General features: G+C 35.4%; 1 protein-coding gene across 1 annotated transcript in view; it reads right to left on the reverse strand.

Moving 5' to 3' along the window:
* The window catches only part of RAD54L2 (RAD54 like 2), a 197215-nt gene extending 180685 nt beyond the window's left edge, over positions 1-16530 (reverse strand). Inside the window, exon 1 of the mRNA XM_053689399.1 lies at positions 16424-16530. The gene's annotated coding sequence lies outside the window, so the exon portion shown is untranslated. The remainder of the gene's footprint in view (positions 1-16423) is intronic.
* Positions 16531-17118: the final 588 nt, after the last annotated feature.

Genomic DNA, 17118 nt, shown 5'->3' on the forward strand with positions numbered 1-17118 from the left:
ATATATATGTATGTGTGTTTGTAATAAATATATATGTATGTGTGTTTGTAATAAATATATATGTATGTGTGTTTGTAATAAATATATAATGTATGTGTGTTTGTAATAAATATATAATGTATGTGTGTTGGTAATAAATATATAATGTATGTGTGTTGGTAATAAATATATAATGTATTTGTGTTGGTAATAAATATATAATGTATGTGTGATGGTAATAAATATATAATGTATTTGTGTTGGTAATAAATATATAATGTATTTGTGTTGGTAATAAATATATAATGTATTTGTGTTGGTAATAAATATATAATGTATTTGTGTTGGTAATAAATATATAATGTATTTGTGTTGGTAATAAATATATAATGTATTTGTGTTGGTAATAAATATATAATGTATTTGTGTTGGTAATAAATATATAATGTATGTGTGTTGTTTGTAATAAATATATATGTATGTGTGTTTGTAATAAATATATATGTATGTGTGTTTGTAATAAATATATATGTATGTGTGTTGGTAATAAATATATAATGTATGTGTGTTGTTTGTAATAAATATATATGTATGTGTGTTGTTTGTAATAAATATATATGTATGTGTGTTGTTTGTAATAAATATATATGTATGTGTGTTTGTAATAAATATATAAGTATGTGTCATACCGTTCAGCTTTTATACATATTACTCAAGCACCCCCAAATGGTATTATCTTATTTTTGGCTTGTATATTATAAACAAATTTGTCGAGCTCTGGTCTACTGTAAGAGTGTTAAAGGGACATGAAACCCAAAATTTTAATTTCATGATTCAGACAGAGAAGACAATTTAAAGGGACACTGAAGACTGAACACATTTTTTTTTCTTTCGTGATTCAGATAGAGCATGCAATTTTAAGCAACTTTCTAATTTACTCCTATTGTCAATTTTTCTTCATTCTCTTGCTATCTTTATTTGAAAAATAAGGTATCTAAGCTAATTTTTGGTTCAGACCTTGGACAGCACTTGTTTATTGGTCGATGAATTTATCCACCAATCAGCAAGAACAACCCAGGTTGTTTACCAAAAATGGGCCGGCATCTAAACTTACAGTCTTGCATTTCAAATAAAGATACCAAGAGAATGAAGAAAATGTGATACTAGTAATAAATTAATAAATTAAGCAATAAAGTTGCTTTAAATTGCATGCTCTATTTGAATCACAGAAAAAAAATTGGGTTCAGTGTCCCTTTAACGCCAACATTTCAATTTACTTCTATTATTTAATTTGCTTCATTCTCCAGATATCCTTTGTTGAAGAAATAGCAATACAAATGGGTGAGCCAAGCACACAATGCATCTATATGCAGTCACAAATCAGCAGCTACTAAGCCTATTTAGATATGCTTTTCAACAAAGGATATGAAAAGAATGAAGAAAAAAAGACAACATAACCCTTACTAGAAGACATCAATTTAGTTGACAAATAAACTGGTTATTCAAATGATTTCCCAGTTATATCAGAACATTACTATGGTAATATATTATACATAGATCATTTGGAGATAATTGGAAGGTGAACTATCTCCAGTTTAATAAGTTAATCATTCATATTTAATCAGTTTTTTAGCTGTATTTTATTGGAAAAATAAAACGACCTCAATTATAACAATTAACATATTTTTTTAACTAAAATAACAACATTATAGGTTCCAATCTCATTTTACTGCTTGCCCCTCCCTCCTCACACTTAGGTCCTTGTGCAGATCTATTCCACTCCAAACAATCTTCTATTTATTGAACTTATTAAACTCAGGAAAGGGTTGATTCTGTGTACATCAAAATGCACTGGAACAATGTACTTATTTGCTTTGTTCTCTTGGTATCCTCAGTTGAAAAGTATACCTGAGTAGACTCAGGAGCAGCAATGCAGTGCTGGGAACTAGCTGCTGATTAGTGGCTGCACATAAATGCCTCTGGTCATTGGCTCACCTGTGTTCAGCTAGCTCCCAGTAGTGCATTTCTGCTCCTTCAACAAAAGGAAAGCAAAATAATGAACCATATTTGACCATAGAAGTAAATCAGAAAGATGTTTAAAGTGAATGTAAATTTTGATAATAAAGTGCCTGGTTTTTAAAAATTCAATTAAAAACAGGGGCACTTTAATTCATCAAAATTTACATTTCACTCCTGTTGTGAAAAAATAACCTTACCTTTTAAATTTGACAGCCGCTCCAGCTTCCTCCTGTCGTCGCAAGCCATTTCTGACGTCAGAAATGATGAAGAGGTCATCCTCCAATCACGGCTTCCCCCCTGGGGGAATCAGTGTTTGATTCAATCCCGTGATTGGAGGAAGCCCGATTCCTCATTTTAGACCCAGGAAGAGGCTTTGCGATGGGCGGAGAAAGCTGCTGTCAAGATTAAAAGGTAAGGTTTTTTTTCACAACACGAGTGAAATGTAAATTTTGATTAATTAATTAAAGTGCCCCTGTTTGTAATCAAATGTTTAAAAACTGGGCACTTTAGCATCAAAATTTACATTCACTTTAACATTGTATGCTCTTTCAAAATCATAAAAAAAATGGGTTTATGCCCCTTATAAAGGGGACATGAAACCCATAATTTTTCTTTCATGATTTAGGTAGACCATACAATCTTAAACAACTTTCCAGTTTACTTCTATTATCAAATTTGTTTCATTCTCTTGGTATCATTTGTTGAAGGAGCAGCAATGCACTTCTGGTTAACTAAACACACATGGGTGTGAACACATGGGTGAGCCAATGACATTCTGTATATATATGCAGCCACCAATCAGCAGCTAGAACCCAGGTTATTTGCTGCTCCTGAGCTTTCCTAGAAAACCCTTTCAGCAAAGGATCAAAAGTGAAGGAAGCAAACTAAATAAAATTGTATGCTCTGTCTAAATCATAAAATGTCTAATTATGACTTTCCTGTCCTTTTAAAAAGGTCCATGTCTTATCTCAATGTGTTTATTTTATAATATTTTTGCAGAGAAGAAGAGGCTTGTTATTTCTGCAGACACAAATTTACAGAATTACAAGAATAATTAGGGCTGCAACTAACGATTATTTTTAAAAAAAAGAATAAACACACAACAACAAGAGAGGGAGTTAATCTCAATTCTGGGGGCACAGGATAAGAGTAATCTGATTTTGGGGGCACAGGATGACTGCAGGGTGGGAGGGAGGGCGCCTGATTCTAGTCTACCCTAGTTTATACTAATACACACAACACAAGCAGAATAACATTATATATACACAATTTGTATTTGTGCTCAGTTTGTTTAAAATATTTTTATTACATTTCAGATATCCTTCAAAAATAAGTTACGCATGGTATTCTATTCACCAAATGGGAAAAATAACTAAATTACTTGCTTTAATACTACTTTTGTTCTATGCTATTTTCAAGTTTGGCAATTTCTCCTGTTGTGCCATTTTTTTCTTTGCTTTCAGAGCACTGTTCACCCCCATGTCTAACCCTTCCATTCTGGTGGCTTATTTAACCACTAACTTGCAAGAGAAACGTGACAGCCTGGTCCAATCAATGTCTATGTGTTAATCGCCTGACAGGCAGCAAGGTGTTAAATGTACTGACTTACAAAAGCATTGCTTACTTTTCCCCAAATTTATTGTTATTGTCCTTGTAACTATTTGCTTGCATTTGGGTTCATTCTTGTCTGGGTGGAACTGGCACAATTGTCATTTAAATAAAAGTGACAGATGTCCTGCTTAATATAAACTTTGTTTTTTAAACTAGTAACTGTATTTTTAGTTTTTCAATAGCATGCTGCGTATTTATGTACTTACAATAGATATAGCACAAAATAAATTATTTTCAATATATGATTCAGACAACGGTTTAATGTTAACTTACAAGTTACAATGATTAATTTTTCATTGAAACCGAACCGAGCTTCTCTTGGCTTTAGAGTTTAGATCATAAAAAAACAGAGTCAGACCAGAGCTAATGGCTTTATTTCCCCTTGGATCCCAGCAAGTTCCTTAATCCGGTCCCTCAACTTCCATGCGATCCGGTGCCCGCAATCTCCCCACACCCCCATGCGATCCTAACAGGCAGCTCTTGAAAAAAAATATTAAAAAACCATCAACAGCTGACTGCATACAACACTGCTGATTTCTGGTAATGTGCATATATAAGTTGCTTATACTGTATATGCACATCACCAGAAATCAGCAGTGTTGTATGCAGTCAGCAGTTGATGTTTATTTTATTTTTTTCCAAGAGCTGTCTGTTAGGATCGCATGGGGTGTGGGGAGATCGCAGGCACCGGATCGCATGGAAGGGGAGGTGCCGAGGTGAGGGACCGGATTAAAGAACTTGCTGGGACCCAAGGGGAGATCTCTGGTCTGACTGCATTTTTATGATCTAAACTCTAAAGCCAAGAGAAGTTTGTTTCGGTTTCAATGAAAAATTAATCATTGTAACTTGTAAGATAACAAACTGTTGCCTGAATCATATACTGAAAATAATGTATTTTGTGCTATATCTACTGTAAGTACATAAATAGGAAGAACCTCCGGACACATTTGCTTTCCATATACATGCCGATACCTGAAAATCCCTGCCTTTGGGTATCAGCATGTATATGGAAGGCAGGATTATATTTTAAATTCTCCAGTGTGCAGAGGAAAAAAAAAAGGTTACGTTATGTGATGCAGTGTTGCCGATGTCCAATAGATACCCAATGTGCAGCAAATAACTAGCACACTTCTGACTTCTCTATTCCCACACGTCTTCTCTGATCTCTTCCCCGCTGGGCACGCCTTCCCTAGTGTGGCTGCGTGCTGCAAGTGGCCCTACTAATCGACCAATCAACTAATCGATGATGAAAATCGTTGACAACTATATTCATTATCGGTTATTATCAATTTAGTTGATTAGTTGTTTCAGCCCTAAAGAATATGTAATATATTCTAGATAGAAAAAATACCAAATTTTACAGAAACCTCTGGGAGAGCATAACAGTGTAAATGGATTGGAGCCTGGATAGCTCCGTTGGAAACGCATCAGACAATATAAATGGATTAAAGGAATTAAAGTGATGTAACTCTCCCCTTTATAAAAACATATCCGGAATGTTAGTGATATTTTAGATGGAGTTTAATTCATCAGATGTAATGGAGATGCAATATAACTTACTTTTTAACATAGATATGAAATCCATATTCCCCCCGCTCCGCCGCCCACTTCAAAAGTAATTTTTTCTGGGAGCTAAAGGTTTAAACTATTCTCCAATCAGAGCTCTCCCCATATTGCACTTTTGTTGAAGCTATAGCACTGATTGGACAACAATTTAAACCATTAGGTCACAGAAAAACTTTTCTAGTGGGAGCCCGGAGTGCGAAATATTTAAATTTCATATCTACATTAAAAAGTAATTTATAGTGAATCTTCATTACAACTGATGAATTAAACTCCGTCTAAAATATCACTAACGTTACGGATCTGTTTTTATAAAAGGGAGAGTTTACCATCACTTTAATTTACAAATAAAGATTACAGCTTAATGCTACAAAATTAAAAAAGTAATCCTTATTTACATATAAATAATCTTTGGATAATAATGTAATTTAAACAGAAGCTATCTCTAGATATATTTTTCCTCAAAAAGCATTTTTTTTTTACAAAACAAATCTGTTTTTTTTTTTGGTTTTTTTTAAATCATTGATTTTTATCCACCCTGTAATTAATTATACATAATGAAACAACTTTGCAATATACTTTCATCAATTATTTTGCCCCCTTTTTATGTAATTTAGCTCTGAAAGCTTCAAATTCTTAGAACATGAAATGCACCTGTTCACTTCTCAAGATTAACCCTGCTACATAACTGTCCCTAATTCGCTTTATCAGATAACAACTGCAAAATAATGCACTTTATACTAACATTATAGCCGGAGTTAGCCTTGTTGTCTGAGAACTAAAGCTCAGATTGGCTCCTAGTTTTGGAGTTTGGCTATTGATAAATAATTGCAGTAAAAGGATGTTAATTTATTTAAAAACACATTAAGACTTGGCTGATATGTTATTGTATAGCAACACTGTCTTGACATTCCAAGGTGTTTACTGTGCCAATAAACTTTCATGGTTCAGCCACATCATACAATTTTAAACAACTTTCCAATTTACTTCTATTATTTAATTTCATTCCTTCTCTTTTTATCCTTTGCTGAAAGGTTTATCTGCTGCTCCTGAGCTAATCTAAAGAACCTACGTTCTAGCTGCTGATTGGTGGCTGCATATATATATATATATATATATATATATATATATATATATATATATACACATACATATACACAGACACCAATTGTCATTGGCTCGCTTATCCATGTGTTCAGTTAGAAACCAGTAGTGCATTGCTGCTCCTTTAAACACATGATACCAAGAGAATTGAACAAATTAAACAAAGTGTATGTTCGACCTAAATCATGAAAGATCATCCCCTTTATATACAGCTATAGCTTTTATTAAAGGGATCATTTATTTGAATAGGCGAAAGCAAACAAGGCTGATTGTATATAGATATATGTAGCATAATACTGAGCTTGAAAAAGCAAGGGGGCCAGGGTTGCATGGCTCTAAGAATTGCACCACTGGTGTTTATATTTTTAGATTATTCTTCATTCTTCTATATACAAAAACCATTGCCTGGCCATTGCCTTTAGGTGGCTCCGCAATTTATCTAACTAGTTTTCAAAGCTTTATATAAGTTTGTCAAGCTCTGGAATAATCAAAAGGTCAGGAGCCAGAAGTAAAATTGTAAGAATCTCTGCTTCCGGGATTTGTCGAGCCCTGATATAAATAGATTATAAATAAGATTAAAATAGATACATTTTAGATGGAGTTTAATTCATGAGTTTTAATGAAGATGTGCTTTAACTTACTTTTTAATGTAGCACTGAAATTAAAATACCCCGTGCTCCGGCCGCCCACTTCAAGTATTTTTTTTTTGTGAGTTAAAGGGACAGTCTACACCAGTAGACTATTGTTTAAAAAGATAGATAATCCCCTTATAACTCATTCCCCAGTTGTGCATAAACAACAGTTATATTAATATACTTTTTACCTTTGTGATTACCTTGTATCTAAGCCTCTGCAGACTGCCCCCTTATCTCAGTGCTTTTGACAGATTTGCATGTATCCAATCAGTGCTGACTCCTAGGTAACTTCATGGACGTGAGCACAATGTTATCTATGTGGCACACATGAACTAACACCCTCTAGTTGTCAAAAAATATCAAATTGCATTCAGATAAGAGGCGGCCTTCTAGGGCTAAGAAATTAGCCTATGAGCCTACCTAGGTTTAGCTTTCAACTAAGAATACCAAGAGAACAAAGCAAAATTGATGATTAAAGTTAATTGGAAAGTTGTTTAAAACTGCATGCCCGATCTAAATTATGAAAGTTTCTTTTTTCACTACACTGTCCCTTTAACTGTTCTCCAATCAATGCTCTAGCTTCAAAAAAACAAATTGAGTGTGGTATGTGGCTAGAGCGCCGATTTATTCAAACTGTTAGCCCACAAAAAAATACTTTTGAAGAGGTCGGCCGAAGCGCGGAATATTTGAATTTCAGGGCTACATTAAAAAGTAAGTTATAACGTATCTTAAAGGTACATGAAAGCCAAAATTTTTCTTTCATGATTCAGATAGAGAATACAATTTTAAACAACTTTCTAATTTACTTCTATTATCTAATCTGTTTCATTCTCTTGGTATCATTTGTTGAAGGAGCAGCAATGCACTACTAGTTTCTAACTGAACACATGGGTGAGCCAATCACATTCAATATATCTATGCAGCCACCAATCAACAGCTAGAACCTAGGTTCTCTGTTGCTCATGAACTTGCCTAGATAAACCTTTCAGCAAATGATAACAAGAGAAAGAAGCAAATTAAATAATAGAAGTAAATTGGAAAGTTGTTTAAAATTGTATTCTCTATCTGAATCATGAAATAATGTTTTGGGGTTTTATGTCCCTTTAATTACATAAATTCCATCTAAAATATTGCTAAGATTCCATGATCTGTTTAAACAAAGGGGAAAGTTTAGCAACACTTTACTATGCATTAGTTGGATGAGATAAAGAAATATTAGGTTCAAATAAACCAGGGCACAGCTCGGGAACTAGGGGGGGGGGGGCACAACAAAATACCTAAAAATTAAAAAGCCTTCTATGGCTTGTAGAGATCATTCTACTCCTCTACATTCTTGTTGGCTCCCAAGAAATAATTTATCCAACCCCTGTTCTAGGAGAACAACTTAAAAAAATATATATATATACCAATAATGTTACTTTCAATGCATAAAGGGTAACACAGTTTGTGTACAACAAGACAAATTTAAGAGCAAATGATTACCAATGCAAAGTAACAGGGCCTGTGTTTATGTGGTCAGACAATAGACAATTCTGAAACATAACTATCTCACATGAGGATTATAATGCAGAATAATTTATGAGGTCAGATACAGCATGCAAGAACAACAATACAAATACACCTCCCTATCCAGAAGCCCGTTCACCCAGCGCGATCCTGTGCCATTTCTGAACACTCACCAGCTGTGTCCTTCTAGTAAGTAGCAATAAAAATCCTTTCGTTTTACGATGTATTTAACCCCCTGCAAGGAGGGTAAAAAGATATTCAAAATAGTGCTCCTATGCCACAGCCAGTAATTACAGAATACACATGTATGCCTGATTCTTATTTGATCGCCCACTAGTTGTATGTTTCCAACCAAATGTGTATGCTCCAATCACTGGTGGTATCCTCATGTGGGTCAAAATAAAGATGTTAACCCAGTTGAATAAGGTAAATAGCAAAGTATAAGAAAGGAATCTGTTTTAAAAGAAAAAAGCTCTAACATAGAGCATTATATTTAAACACTACAGTGTTCATTTAAAGAAACATTCTAATGTAATTTGTTTCTGTGTGTTTAACCTTTTGAGTGCTAATGACGGCTCTGAGCCATCACAGAGTTTCCCACTCTGGTGCTAATGACGGCTCAGAGTCGTCACTAGCACTTTCCCACCTTGAGGGAGATCTGGGGGCTCCCACCCGACAATCGTGTCTGTAAAGTGACAGGCATCACCGGGGCTTCCTGTTTTATGTGGTGACGTCACACGCTAAATCGTGATGATGTCACCGCGCAACTTTATTTATACTTAACAATGTTCAGTATAGGAGCAGGGGGCATGCTGCTTAGAAGCCTATATCTCAGGCATCTAAGCAGCTACAGACCCCTAAGACCCACCATTGGAAAGGTAATCGCCTAACCTTTCAAGTAGTGTAGTGGGGTTCTGAAAAAATAAAATAAAAAAAAGTTTAAAAAAAATTGTTAAAAAAATAATAATAAAAAAAAAAAACATTAAAAAAAAGTTAGCACCCAGGTGAGAAAGTGCTTAGCACTCAAAGGGTTAAAGGGACATAAAACCCATTTTTTTCCTTTCATGATTCAGATAGAACATACAATTTTAAACAACTTTCTAATTTGCTTCTATTATCAAATTTTCTTTGTTTTCTTGTTATCCTTTGTTAAAAAGCAGAAATGTAAGCTCAGGAGTGTGCACGTGTCTGCAGTACTATAGCGCAGCAATTTTGCAACAATTTTATACATTAGCAGGAGCACTAGATGGCAGCACTATTTCCTGTCATGTAGTTCCTCAGGCATGTGTACGCTACCTACCTAGGTATCTCTTTAACAAAGAATAACATGAGAATTAAATAAATTTGATAACAGAATAAATATGAAACTTTTTTAAAAATTGTATTCTCTATCTGCAATTGGTTAAACATAAAGTTAAAGTTCCACTTCAAGGCACAGTGCATTGCTAGTCCTGAAAAGGACACATTTGAGGAGCAAATCAGCAGTGGGGTACCTATTACAGCCAGCACTGCCTTTAGATGCACACAGGTAAAGGGACATCAAAGCCAACATTTGTCTTTCATGATTTAGGTAGAACATAACATTTTAAACAACTTTCCAGTTTACTTCTATTATCAAATTTGCTTCATTCTCTTGGTATCATTTGTTGAAGGAGCAGCAATGCACTACTGGTTTCTAACTGACACATGGGTGAGCCACTGACAATCGGTATATATATATATATATATATATATATATATATATATATATATATATGCAGCCACCAGTCAGCAGCTAGAACCTAGGTTCTTTGCTGCTCCTGAGCTTACCTAGATAAGCCTTTCAGCAAAAGGATAACAACAGAAGGAAGCAAACTAAATAATAGAAGTAATTTGGAAAGTTGTTTAAAATTGTACGCTCTAATTATGACTTTACTGTCCCTTTAAGTTAAAAGCAAAAAAAACAAGCGTTGGTTACAGTACTTGGCCACATAATGATAGACTCAGGTGCTGCTTAAAAATAATGGTAAACTCTCCCTTTTTAAAATCAGATCCGTAATATTAGTGATATTTTAGATGGAGTGGAATTCATCAGATGTAATGAAGATGCGCTGTAACTTACTTTTTACTATAGATATGAAATTCTAATCCCCTGCGCTCCACAGCACACTTCAATAGTCACATTTTCTGTCAGATAACAGTTTGAATTGTTGTCCAATCAGTGCTCCCCCCATATGGCACTTTTATTGTAGCTATAGTGGTGATAAGAGAACAATTCAAACCGTTAGCTCACAGAAAAATTGACTATTGAAGTGGGCAGCAGAGAGCGGGTATTTAAATGTTATCTCTATATTAAAAAGTAAGTTATAACGCATCATAATTAAAACTGATTAATTAAACTCCATCTAAAATATCACTAACATTCCAGATCTGATTTTAACCTTTTAATGCCGTTATGCCGTTCTACTCATAATTACACTGAGCTTTAAAGCCGTTATGACGGAATAGAACGTCATAGCTAACAGCTGTCCTGAAGCCTTCTGTGCTTCTAGGACTTGATTGCGGTCTGGAGGGCTTTCCTAGGGTTGTAGGGACGCCCCCCAGATGCGATTCAATAATTGAAATCTTGCGATCGTATGCACGATCGCGTAGTTTCAATTTGTCTACATCGGAACAGGTGTTCCGATGTAGGCACTTTAACCCTGTCACGAAAGGGTTATAAAGGGAGAGTTTACCATCACTTTAAGGCAGGGCTCGACAAACCCAGGAGCCAGGGAGCCAACCCCTGCTTTAAAGGGACATTAAACACTTTGAGATGGTAATATAAAATGATAAATTGCATATATAAAAAACCTCTGAAATATACTCTCATTATTTCTTTTGTCCCCTTTTCCTGTAATTTTAATAATAATATTTAATATTAATATGTTCTGTTACATTGCCCAATGGTATTCCACATATCCAGTGTATTTAAATATTTACAATAAGGTTATCCTACATACCCAGTTATATTTACAGTGAGTGTTTACCCAACACAGACTTTGACCAAAAATACTTACAGTCATGTTACCCCACATATGTGGTGAATGTAAATATTTATGGTTGAGATATTGAACACAAAAATGTACCCCCAAGATATCCCAAAGATCAAACGTTATATAGCTGACACATCTAATACATGTAAATATGCATTAAGATTATCCTACACAAAAAGCAGATATAGCAACCTTTATTCAAATACATGTAAATATGTACAATCAAGATATCTAACACATCCAGTGTAATGTATATACTTACAGTATGATCATCTCACACATGCACTGCATTTAAATATTTACAGTCAGGATGTGCCACATATTCAGTTTTTGTAAATATGTAAAGTCAGGATATTTCCCACATAAATATTTATTGGGAGGATATCTCACTTAATGTAGTTATTTTGTGTCAGAATATCACACACATCCTCTTAATGTAGACATTTAATTATGTTATATCTCACAGTAGTTAGTGTAAATATTTACAATCAGTGCTTTTCACGCATGCAGCAAGTGTAAATATTTACAATCAGTGCTTCTCACGCATGCAGCAAGTGTAAATATTTACAATCGGTGCTTCTCACACATGCAGCAAGTGTAAATATTTACAATCAGTGCTTTTCACGCATGCAGCAAGTGTAAATATTTACAATCAGTGCTTTTCACGCATGCAGCAAGTGTAAATATTTACAATCGGTGCTTCTCACACATGCAGCAAGTGTAAATATTTACAAATCGGTGCTTTTCACACATGCAGCAAGTGTAAATATTTACAATCAGTGCTTCTCACGCATGCAGCAAGTGTAAATATTTACAATCGGTGCTTCTCACACATGCAGCAAGTGTAAATATTTACAATCGGTGCTTCTCACACATGCAGCAAGTGTAAATATTTACAATCGGTGCTTCTCACACATGCAGCAAGTGTAAATATTTACAATCAGTGCTTTTCACACATGCAGCAAGTGTAAATATTTACAATCAGTGCTTCTCACGCATGCAGCAAGTGTAAATATTTACAATCAGTGCTTCTCACGCATGCAGCAAGTGTAAATATTTACAATCAGTGCTTCTCACGCATGCAGCAAGTGTAAATATTTACAATCGGTGCTTCTCACACATGCAGCAAGTGTAAATATTTACAATCGGTGCTTTTCACACATGCAGCAAGTGTAAATATTTACAATCAGTGCTTTTCACACATGCAGCAAGTGTAAATATTTACAATCAGTGCTTCTCACGCATGCAGCAAGTGTAAATATTTACAATCAGTGCTTCTCACGCATGCAGCAAGTGTAAATATTTACAATCAGTGCTTCTCACGCATGCAGCAAGTGTAAATATTTACAATCGGTGCTTCTCACACATGCAGCAAGTGTAAATATTTACAATCAGTGCTTTTCACACATGCAGCAAGTGTAAATATTTACAATCAGTGCTTCTCACACATGCAGCAAGTGTAAATATTTACAATCAGTGCTTCTCACGCATGCAGCAAGTGTAAATATTTACAATCAGTGCTTCTCACGCATGCAGCAAGTGTAAATATTTACAATCAGTGCTTTTCACACATGCAGCAAGTGTAAATATTTACAATCAGTGCTTCTCACGCATGCAGCAAGTGTAAATATTTACAAATCGGTGCTTTTCACACATGCAGCAAGTGTAAATATTTACAATCAGTGCTTCTCACGCATGCAGCAAGTGTAAATATTTACAATCGGTGCTTCTCACACATGCAAGTGTAAATATTTACAATCAGTGCTTTTCACACATGCAGCAAGTGTAAATATTTACAATCGGTGCTTCTCACGCATGCAGCAAGTGTAAATATTTACAATCAGTGCTTCTCACACATGCAGCAAGTGTAAATATTTACAATCAGTGCTTCTCACACATGCAGCAAGTGTAAATATTTACAATCAGTGCTTCTCACGCATGCAGCAAGTGTAAATATTTACAATCAGTGCTTCTCACACATGCAGCAAGTGTAAATATTTACAATCAGTGCTTCTCACGCATGCAGCAAGTGTAAATATTTACAATCGGTGCTTCTCACACATGCAGCAAGTGTAAATATTTACAATCAGTGCTTCTCACGCATGCAGCAAGTGTAAATATTTACAATCGGTGCTTCTCACACATGCAGCAAGTGTAAATATTTACAATCGGTGCTTCTCACGCATGCAGCAAGTGTAAATATTTACAATCGGTGCTTCTCACGCATGGAAGTGTAAATATTTACAATCAGTGCTTTTCACACATGCAGCAAGTGTAAATATTTACAATCAGTGCTTCTCACACATGCAGCAAGTGTAAATATTTACAATCAGTGCTTCTCACACATGCAGCAAGTGTAAATATTTACAATCAGTGCTTTTCACACATGCAGCAAGTGTAAATATTTACAATCAGTGCTTCTCACGCATGCAACAAGTGTAAATAGTTACAATCAGTGCTTCTCACGCATGCAGCAAGTGTAAATATTTACAATCAGTGCTTCTCACGCATGCAGCAAGTGTAAATATTTACAATCAGTGCTTCTCACGCATGCAGCAAGTGTAAATATTTACAATCAGTGCTTCTCACGCATGGAAGTGTAAATATTTACAATCAGTGCTTTTCACACATGCAGCAAGTGTAAATATTTACAATCAGTGCTTTTCACACATGCAGCAAGTGTAAATATTTACAATCAGTGCTTTTCACACATGCAGCAAGTGTAAATATTTACAATCAGTGCTTCTCACGCATGCAGCAAGTGTAAATATTTACAATCGGTGCTTCTCACACATGCAGCAAGTGTAAATATTTACAATCAGTGCTTCTCACGCATGCAGCAAGTGTAAATATTTACAATCGGTGCTTCTCACACATGCAGCAAGTGTAAATATTTACAATCAGTGCTTCTCACACATGCAGCAAGTGTAAATATTTACAATCAGTGCTTTTCACACATGCAGCAAGTGTAAATATTTACAATCAGTGCTTCCCATGCATGCAACAAGTGTAAATATTTACAATCAGTGCTTCTCACGCATGCAGCAAGTGTAAATATTTACAATCAGTGCATCTCATGCATGCAGCAAGTGTAAATATTTGCAATCAGTGCTTCTACCGCATGCAGCAAGAGAAAATATTTACAATCAATGCATCTCACACATGCAACAAGTGTAAATAGTTACAATCAGTGCTTCACAGGCATGCAGCTAATGTAGATATTTACAGTCATTGCATCTCACACATGTGAATATTTACAGTCAGTGCATCTCACACATGTAAATATTTACAGTAATTGCATCTCACACATGCAGCTAATGTAAATATTTACAGTCAGTGCATCTTACACATGTAAATATTTAGTCAGTGCTTCTCACACATGCAGCTAATGCAAATATTTTCACTCAGTGCATCTCACACATGTAAATATTTACACTCAGTGCATCTCACACATGTACATATTTACACTCAGTGCATCTCACACATGTACATATTTACACTCAGTGCATTTCGCACATGTACATATTTACACTCAGTGCATTTCGCACATGTACATATTTACACTCAGTGCATTTCGCACATGTACATATTTACACTCAGTGCATCTCGCACATGTACATATTTACACTCAGTGCATCTCGCACATGTACATATTTACACTCAGTGCATCTCGCACATGTACATATTTACACTCAGTGCATCTCGCACATGTACATATTTACACTCAGTGCATCTCGCACATGTACATATTTACACTCAGTGCATCTCGCACATGTACATATTTACACTCAGTGCATCTCGCACATGTAAATATTTACACACTCAGGGCATCTCGCACATGTAAATATTTACACACTCAGGGCATCTCGCACATGTAAATATTTACACACTCAGGGCATCTCGCACATGTAAATATTTACACACTCAGGGCATCTCGCACATGTAAATATTTACACACTCAGGGCATCTCGCACATGTAAATATTTACACACTCAGGGTATCTCACACATGTAAATATTTACACACTCAGGTTATCTCACACATGTAAATATTTACACACTCAGGTTATCTCACACATGTAAATATTTACACACTCAGGTTATCTCACACATGTAAATATTTACACACTCAGGTTATCTCACACATGTAAATATTTACACACTCAGTGCATCTCACACGTGTAAATATTTACACACTCAGTGCATCTCGCACATGTACATATTTACACTCAGTGCATCTCGCACATGTACATATTTACACTCAGTGCATCTCGCACATGTACATATTTACACTCAGTGCATCTCGCACATGTACATATTTACACTCAGTGCATCTCGCACATGTAAATATTTACACACTCAGGGCATCTCGCACATGTAAATATTTACACACTCAGGGCATCTCGCACATGTAAATATTTACACACTCAGGGCATCTCGCACATGTAAATATTTACACACTCAGGGCATCTCGCACATGTAAATATTTACACACTCAGGGTATCTCGCACATGTAAATATTTACACACTCAGGTTATCTCACACATGTAAATATTTACACACTCAGGTTATCTCACACATGTAAATATTTACACACTCAGGTTATCTCACACATGTAAATATTTACACACTCAGGTTATCTCACACATGTAAATATTTACACACTCAGTGTATCTCACACGTGTAAATATTTACACACTCAGTGTATCTCACGCATGTACATATTTACACTCAGTGCATCTCACACAAGTACATATTTACACTCAGGGTATCTCACACATGTAAATATTTACACTCAGTTTATCCTAAGACACGGACAGCAGATGTAGCTATTTGTACACACAGCCACATGCAACACAAACGTATTATTGTTACAACTACAGATACTGACACACAGTGTGTATAGCACAACAATATGACCACACAGACTCACTAGTCGCTACAAGCAGACACATAACATACGGAGGCTCTCACTCAGCTCCTAGCTCCTTACAATTCGGTACCACCGCTCGGGCCTCGGTGTCTTAGTTCTCCCGGCTCCCCTGGCTCAAGTTCCGGCCTCCCCCGCCTCCGCTCAGTCCCTGCAGGCCTGTCCGATCAGTACCGTACCGCCGGGAACAATAGATGCCTGACATAACGTTCCGCCCGGGAAGAAAGGTTCCTACCCTGGGGACACACAGCGCTAGCGTGGCAATCATAATGGCATTTCTATATTCAAGGCACTAACCATTATGTTTGTAATTACAAACCCATTCTAAAATACAGATCTCCCAGATCTGCTCCTTTTAGATATTTTTTTAACTATCAATTTTATTATTAATAGAACGCCATCAGCTCTGTTGGTGGAGAGGAACACATAAAAACATAGGAACAAAAAGCAATGTTATTGTGGACAGGAACAAAACTATTACACTTTCAAATGGATTTTCGTAGATACAAAAATAAATGTGGGCTCCATTTGTTTATTGTAAATAAATGCTAAGTTGTAAATAATAATAATTAATAATTTAGTCCCTTTAAGTTTGTTAATTTGTGTCCATCAGTGGACGTATGGATTTTTTTTACATCTACATAACATTCCACTTTCCTAGAGTAGTTAGTTGTCTCTATAATATAGGGCCCCATGATTTAAGGTTTTCTTCTCTGACAAGATTATCTAAGAAAAACAATGATATATAATTATTTCTA

Source organism: Bombina bombina, chromosome 7, assembly GCF_027579735.1.
Source record: "Bombina bombina isolate aBomBom1 chromosome 7, aBomBom1.pri, whole genome shotgun sequence".
Lineage (NCBI taxonomy): Eukaryota > Metazoa > Chordata > Amphibia > Anura > Bombinatoridae > Bombina > Bombina bombina.